We start from the raw sequence: 8,561 nt of genomic DNA on the forward strand, positions 1-8,561 counted from the left end.
ATAAAAATGAAAGGAAAACTTCCAAACTCTTTCTATGAAGCCAGCATTACCTTGATCCCCAAACCAGACAAAGCCCCCACTAAAAAGGAGAAGTACAGACAAATATCCCTAATGAAGATGGATGCCAAAATTCTCACCAAGATACTAGCCAATAGGATCCAACAGTGTATTAAAAGGATTATTGAGGCGCCTGGGTGGTTCACTCGGTTAAGTGTCTGCCTTTGACTCAGGTCATGATCCCGGGGTCCTGGGATCGAGCCCCACATCGGGCTTCCTGCTCCGTGGGGAACGTGCTTCTCCCTCTCCCACTGCCTGTGTCTCCCCCTGCTTGTGCTCTCTCTCTTTCTGTCAAATAAATTAAAAAATATAAGGGTGATTCACCACAACCAAGTGGGATTTATTTCTGGGCTGTAGTGGTAATTCAACATTTACAAATCAATCAATATGATACACCACATTAATAAAAGAAAGGACAAGAACCATATGATCCTTTCAATAGATGGAGAAAAAGCATTTGATGAAATATGGAATCCTTTTTAAATAAAAATTCTCCACCATGTAGGGATAGAGGGAACAGGTCTCAACATCATAAAAGTTGTCCATTGACAGATGAATGCATAAAGAAGATGTGGTCCATATATACAATAGAATATTACTCAGTCATCAGAAAGGATGAAATTTTGTCATTTACAGCAACATGGATGGGACTAGAGGGTATTATGCTAAGTGGAATAAGTAAGTCAGAGAAAGACAAATACCACGTGATTTCACTCATATGTGGAATTTAAGAAACAGAAGAGGATCATAAGGGAAGGGAGGGAAAAATAAGATGAAATCAGAGAGGGAGACAAACCATAAGAGACTTTTAACTATAGGAAACAAACTGAGGGTTGCTGGAGGAGAAGTGGGGGGGGTGGGTAACTGGGTGTTGGACATTAAGGAGAATATGTGATGTAATGAACACTGGGTGTCATATACAACTGATGAAGCGCTAAATTCTACCTCTGAAACTAATAATACACTATATGTTAAATTGAATTTAAATAAAAAATTTAAAAAGAATTCTACTGACTTCTAGTAGCAAATCTATAATGTGGAGAGATTTTTCTAAGAAAGGTAAGTCTGGAGGAGTGTCCTTGAGGCCACTGCAGTTACCCTATTCTTCTGGCATGAACTTTAGAAACCACAGTCTTCATTCCCCTCTCAATGACTCCTCAGTCCATAGGATGTCACTCTGTCACTGATTCTTTGTCTTCCTTGGCCAGATGGCTATGCTGTGCTTCGATTTGAATGAACACTGTCACAGTCCTAAGCCTTGGAGGTCTCAGGAGGGGAAGCCCAATTCCATGTCCATTGTGTCCCCTGATGAGGCCAAGGTGATGCTGGTAAGTAGGTAGGATGAGGAGGCATACACACCAAGGAGCCCTCCTAGCTGTTTCCCGAGAGTTTATTCTCAGATCACCTCCATCTTGATGGCCCTGAGATATCACAGAGGGTCTCCAAAATAGTCATGGACACAAAAGAACTTGTTTCTATCCCAGCAGGGTATTTATATCTTGGAACACAGCACACTGGGGTGCAAGCTTCCCAGAGGTCAGGGTTGTTGAATGGCTCCTATTTAGTCAGCTTCCTCCCGCACCAGTAGCCCCCTGTAGGACTGACCTCTGTCCTTGCTGACCCTGTAATGGGCAGTCTGAACTCATCATTAAAGCCTTAAATATTACTTTAAAGTGAGGGAATCTTTCCCTTTCTCAAAGCCAACTATTTTTTATCCTGTGTCAGAAAAACACATTTGCAAGAGGAACAAATACAAGAAATACTATTTTTCAACAGTATTCAAAGCCTCAGGCTTCTTCTAAATAGCAACAATGTGAGTCAGGCTTTCTTGTCTGTTGTTGGTCCAGAGTATAAAGGGTGATGGAGGAGGGAGAAAGAGAAGGGCCATGCCCCTTCCCAAAGTGTCCATTGAACTCTGGTGGTACTTGTGAAGAGAGGCCATCATCTGCTTCCCAGCAGCAGCCCTCCCTTAGTGCTCCCGAGTGCTCCCTCAGGGAGCTCAGCATCTGGGTGGGATTTCAGGGCTCTGCCAGTGCTGTCTCCCCTCCTGTCAGAAAGCAAACCAAGAAGACTGTGAAATGACAGATTGCTGTATCACCAGGATCTGAGAGTTGATCATTTTTCTCTCTTTTCCCTGAGAGAACTCTACAGTTATAAGACCCATTGCTACGGGACTCCAGGAAATAAATAATTATTATCTTTCTGGTGAGTTGACCTGATAATCCTCAAAAAAGGTTTCTATCAGGTCCCTACGAATAGGAGCTGATGGCCATCACCTTAATTTCTCCAAATTTTTAGCAAGGCTCTGGACTCCTCTTGCATTACTGTTTTCTTGTCATTTCTTACCTCCTCTGCTGTTTTATTCTCCCTTCTTTCCAGAATGCCACTCCCAATAATGAAACCTATACCTAAATAGGAATTTTGTGTCATGATTATATTCTCACACTACCCTTTTGGGAATATTTTAATATGAGTAGTGCACATAATATCCTTCTCCTTACTTTAAAGCTAAGGAAATGGAAACCCCAGAAATAGACTTACCCAAAGTAAAGCTTATCCAAATTTATATAAAAACTAGAATTAAAATCTCAGACATCATAATCTCATGGTTCCTTTTGCCATACTGGCTGAGGAAGTCATGAATGCGGGTCACACATGATGGCAGCATTTGAAGGAGGAAACAGACTGAGTGAATCATGTCTTGAAGAAAAGCCTGTGAAGGAGGAATGGTGAGCATGTCTCTGCTGCCCTCTGGTGACCACGTGGACGCATGACTCTCCTTCCCGTCTGTTCTCCCTCCTGCCTTCTCTAGGATCCTTGTTCTGCCTGGTCTCCTCAGTGTTTCCTGCCTTTTTCTCCCACGTGTCAACATGTCCCTACAAAAAAACAGACATCCATAATTCATAGCATAATTCAGGACACAGTTCTTATTTCCAGAGTGGAAGACAGTTTAGAAAGTATATGTAAGGGCTTTTTGAGAAGAGATGTACAAAAATTTACAGGAGCTTCCTGAAGTGGGCATTTGTTACTACTGTGATTGACCATAAACAAAATGCAAAAATGGGTACTAAAGAGAATTCCAACATGCTATATAATTGAGATGAAGCAGAATATCTGCAATGGGCAGAATATTTTCAAACTACAAATTTAGGTGTAAAAAATTTCTGGGAAGAGGAGCAAGATGGCGGAGGAGTAGGAGACCTAAATTTTGTCTTGTACCAGGAATTCAGCTTGATAGGGATCCCTATGAACTCAACAGGAGATCAAAGAAAAGAATAGCAGCAACTCTCTGAACAGAAAAGTGACCACTTTCTGGAAGATCTATTCCGATTTGTGTAGTGTATATTTTTCTGGGGTCATTGTTACACTGTTAGCATTTTGTTCTCTCATTCATCTATTCTCCTCTGGACAAAATGATAATATGGAAAAAAATCACGTCAAAAAAAAAAAAAGAACAAGAAGCAGTACTGACTGCCAGGGACGTAATCAATATGGACATTACTAAGATGTCGGAAATAGAGTTCAGAATGATGATTTTAAAGACACTAGCTGGGCTTGAAAAAAGCACAGAAGATATTAGAGAAACCCTTTCTGGAGAAATAAAAGAACTAAAATCTAACCAAGTTGAAATCAAAAAGTCTATTAATGAGGTGCAATAAAAAATGGAGGCTCTAACTGCTAGGGTGAATGAGGCAGAAGAGAGAATTAGTGATATAGAAGACCAAATGATGCAAAATGAGGAATTGAGAAAAAGATAGATAAACAACTACTGGATCACGAGGGTAGAATTCGAGAGATAAGTTATACCATAAGATGAGACAATATTAGAATAATTGGAATCCCAGAAGGAGAAGAAAGAGAGAGAGGAGCAGAAGCTATACTGGAGCAAATTATAGCAGAGAATTCCCTAATTTGGGGAAGGAAACAGGCATCAAAATACAGGCGGCACAGAGAACCCTCCTCAAAATCAATAATCATAGGTCAACACCCCAACATCTAATAGTAAAACTTACGAGTCTCAGAGACAAAGAGAAAATCCTAAAAGCAGCTCAGGAGAAGAGATTTGTAACCTACAATGGTAGAAACATTAGATTGGCAGCAGACTTATCCACAGAGACCTGGCAGGCCAGAACGGACTGGCATGATATATTCAGAGCACTAAAAGGGAAAAATATGCAGCCAAGAATACTATATCCACCTAGGATGTCATTGAAAATAGAAGGAGAGATAAAAAGCTTCCAGGACAAACAAAAACTAAAGGAATTTGCAAACGCGAAACCAGCCCTACAAAAAATATTGAAAGGGATCCTCTAAGAAAAGAGAGAGCCTAAAAGTAACATAGACCAAAAAGGAACAGAGACAATATACAGTAACAGTCACCTTACAGACAATACAATGGCACTAAATTCATCTCTTTCAGTAGTTACCATGAATGTAAATGGGCTAAATGCCCCAATCAAAAGACATAGGCTATCAGACTGGATTAAAAAACAAGACGCATTGATATGCTGTCTGCAAGAGACTCATTTTAGACCCAAAGACACCCCCAGATTGAAAGTGAGGGGGTGGAAAATCATTTACCATGCTAATGGACACCAAAAGAAAGCTGGGGTGGCAATCCTTATATCAGACAAATTAGATTTTAAACCAAAGATTTTGATAAGAGATGAGGAAGGACACTATATCCTACTTAAAGGGTCTATCCAACAAGAAGATCTAACAATTGTAAATATCTATGCCCCTAACATGGGAGCAGCCAATTATATAAAGCAATTAATAACAAAAGCAAAGAAACACATTGACAACAATACAATAATAGTGGGGGACTTTAACACCCCCCTGACTGAAATGGACAGATCATCTAAGCAAAAGATCCACAAGGAAATAAAGACTTTAAATGACACACTGGACCAAATGGACTTCACAGACATATTCAGAACATTCCATCCCAAAGCAACAGAATACACATTGTTCTCTCATGCCCAAGGAACATTCTCCAGAAGAGATCACATCCTAGGTCACAAATCAGGTCTCAACTGGTACCAAAAGATTAGGATCATTCCCTGCATATTTTCAGACCATGATGCTTTGAAACTAGAATTCAATCACAGGAGGAAAGTCAGAAAGAACTCAAATACATGGAGGCTAAAGAACATCTTATTAAAGAATGAATGGGTCAACCAGGAAATTAAAGATTTAAAAAATTCATGGAAACCAATGCAAATGAAAATACAACTGTTCAAAATCTTTGGAATGCAGCAAAGACAGTCCTAAGAGGAAAGTATATAGCAATACAAGCCTTTCTCAAGAAACAAGAAGGGTCTCAAATACACAACCTACCCTACACCTAAAGGAGCTGGAGAAAGAACAGCAAATAAAGGCTAAACACAGCAGGAGAAGAGAAATAATAAAAATCAGAGCAGAAATCAATGAAATAGAAACCAAAAGAACAGTAGAACAGATCAACGAAACTAGGAGCTGGTTCTTTGAAAGAATTAACAAGATTGATAAACCCCTGGCCAGACTGATCAAAAAGGAAAGAGAAATGATCCAAATAAATAAAATCATGAATGAAAGAGGAGAGATCACAACCAACACCAAAGAAATACAAACAATTATAAGAACATATTACGAGCAACTCTATGCCAGCAAATTAGATAACCTGGAAGAAATGGGTGCATTCCTAGAGATGTATCAACTACCAAAACTGAACCAGGAAGAAATAGAAAACCAGAACAGACCTATAACCACTAAAGAAATTGAAGCAGTCATCAAAAATCTCCCAACACACAAAAGCCCAGGGCCAGATGGCTTCCCAGGGGAATTCTACCAAACATTTCAAGAAGGATTAATACCTATTCTTCGGAAACTGTTTCAAAAAATAGAAATGGAAGGAAAACTTCCAAACTTGTTTATGAGGCCACCATTACCTTGATTCCCAAACCAGACAAAGACCCCATCAAAAAGGAGAATTACAGACCGATATCCTTGATGAACATGGATGCAAAAACTCTCACCAAAATACTAGTCAATAGGATCCAACAGTACATTCAAAAGATTATTCACCACGACCAAGTGGGATTTATCCCTGGGCTGCAAGGTTGGTTTAACATCCGCAAATCAATCAATGTGATACAATACATTAATAAAAGAAAGAACAAGAACTGTATGATCCTCTCAATAGATGCAGAAAAAGCATTTGACAAAGTACAGCATTCTTTCTTGATCAAAACTCTTCAGAGTATAGGGATAAAGGGCACATACCTCAATATCATAAAAGCCATCTATGAAAAACCCACAGCAAATATCATTCTCAATGGGGAAAAACTGAGAGCAAGAGGAACACGGCAGGGATGTCCACTATCACCACTGCTATTCAACATAGTATTAGATATCCTAGCCACAGCAATCAGACAACAAAAAGAAATCAAAGACATCCAAATCGGCAAAGAAGAAGTCAAACTCTCACTCTTTGCAGATGATATGATACTTTATGTGGAAAACCCAAAAGACTCCACCCCAAAACTGCTAGAACTCATACAGGCATTCAGTTAAGTGGCAGGATTTAAAATCAATGCACAGAAATCAATGGCATTCCTATACACCAACAACAAGAGAGGAGAAAGAGAAATTAAGGAGTCAATCCCATTTACAACTGCACCCAAAACCATTAGATACCTAGGAATAAATCTAACCAAAGAGGCAAAGAATCTGTACTCAGAAAACTATAAAATACTCCTGAAAGAAATTGAGGAAGACACAAAGAAATGGAAAAACATTCCATGCTCATGGATTGGAAGAACAAACACTGTGAAGATGTCAATGCTACCTAGAGTAATTTACACATTCAATGCAATCCTTATCAAAATACCATCCACTTTTTTCAAAGAAATGGAACAAAGAATCCTAAAATCTGTATGAAACCAGAAGAGACCCCGAATAGCCAGAGGAATGTTATAAAAGAAAAGCAAAGCTGGTGGCATCACAATTCCAGACTTCAAGCTCAATTACAAAGCTGTCATCATCAAGACAGTATGGTACTGGCTCAAAAACAGACACGTGGATCAATGGAACAGAATCGAGAGCCCAGAAATGGACCCTCAACTCTATGTTCAACTAATCTTTGACAAAGCAGGAAAGAATGTCCAATGGCAAAAAGACAGTCTCTTCAACAAATGGTGTTGGGAAAATTGGACAGCCACATGCAGAAGCATGAAACTGGACCATTTCCTTACACCACACACAAAAATAGACTCAAAATGTTTGAAAGACCTAAACGTGAGACAGGAGTCCATCAAAATCCTAAAGGAGAACACAGGCAGCAACCTCTTCGACCTCAGCCACAGCAACTTCTTCCTAGATACATCGCCAAAGGCAAGGGAAGCCAGGGCAAAAATGAACTATTGGGACTTCATCCAGATAGAAAACTTTTGCACAGCAGAAGAAACAGTCCACAAAACCAAAAGACAACTGACAGAATGGGAGAAGATATTTGCAAATGACATATCAGATAAAGGGATAGTATCCAAAATGTATAAAGAACTTCTTCAACTTAACACCCAAAGAACAAATGATCCAATCAAGAAATGGGCAGAAGACATGAACAGACATTTTTCCAAAGAAGACATCCAAATGGCCAACAGACACATGAAAAAGTGCTCAACTCACTCGGCATTAGGGAAATCCAAATCAAAATCTCAATGAGATACCACCTCACACCAGTCAGAATGGCTAAAATTAACAAGTTAGGAAATGACAGATGCTGGCAGGGATTCGGAGAAAGGGGAACCCTCCTACACTGTTGGTGGGAATGCAAGCTGGTGCAGCCACTCTGGAAAACAGTTGGAGGTTCCTCAAAAAATTGAAAATAGAGGTACCATATGATCCAGCACTACTGGGTATTTACCCCAAAGATACAAACGTAGGGATCCAAAGGGGTATGTGCACCCTGATGTTTATAACAGCAATGTCCACAATAGCCAAACTGTGGAAAGAGCCAAGATGTCCATCGACAGATGAATGGATAAAGAAGATGTGGTATGTATATACAATGGAATATTATTCAGCCATCAAAAGGAATGAAATCTTGCCATTTGCAACGACGTGGAGGGAACTGGAGGGTATTATGCTGAGTGAAATAAGTCAATCAGAGAAAGACATGTATCATATGATCTCACTGATATGAGGAATTCTTAATCTCAGGAAACAAACTGAGGGTTGCTGGAGTGGTGGGGGTGGGAGGGATGGAGTGGCTGGGTGATAGACATTGGGGAGGGTATGTGCTGTGGTGAGCACTGTGAATTGTGTATGACTGTTGAATCACAGACCTGTACCTATGAAATGAATAATGCATTATATGTTAAAAAAAAAAGGAAGAGAAGAATGAAGGGGGGGAGTCAGAGGGGGAGATGAACCATGAGAGACTTGGACTCTGAGAAACAAACTGAGGGTTCTAGAGGGGAGGGGGGTGGGGGGGTGGGTTAGCCTGGTGATGGGTATTAAAG

Source organism: Callorhinus ursinus, unplaced genomic scaffold, assembly GCF_003265705.2.
Source record: "Callorhinus ursinus isolate GAN/ISIS: 27379988/994484 unplaced genomic scaffold, GSC_fseal_2.0 scaffold59, whole genome shotgun sequence".
In the NCBI taxonomy this organism is placed as follows: domain Eukaryota; kingdom Metazoa; phylum Chordata; class Mammalia; order Carnivora; family Otariidae; genus Callorhinus; species Callorhinus ursinus.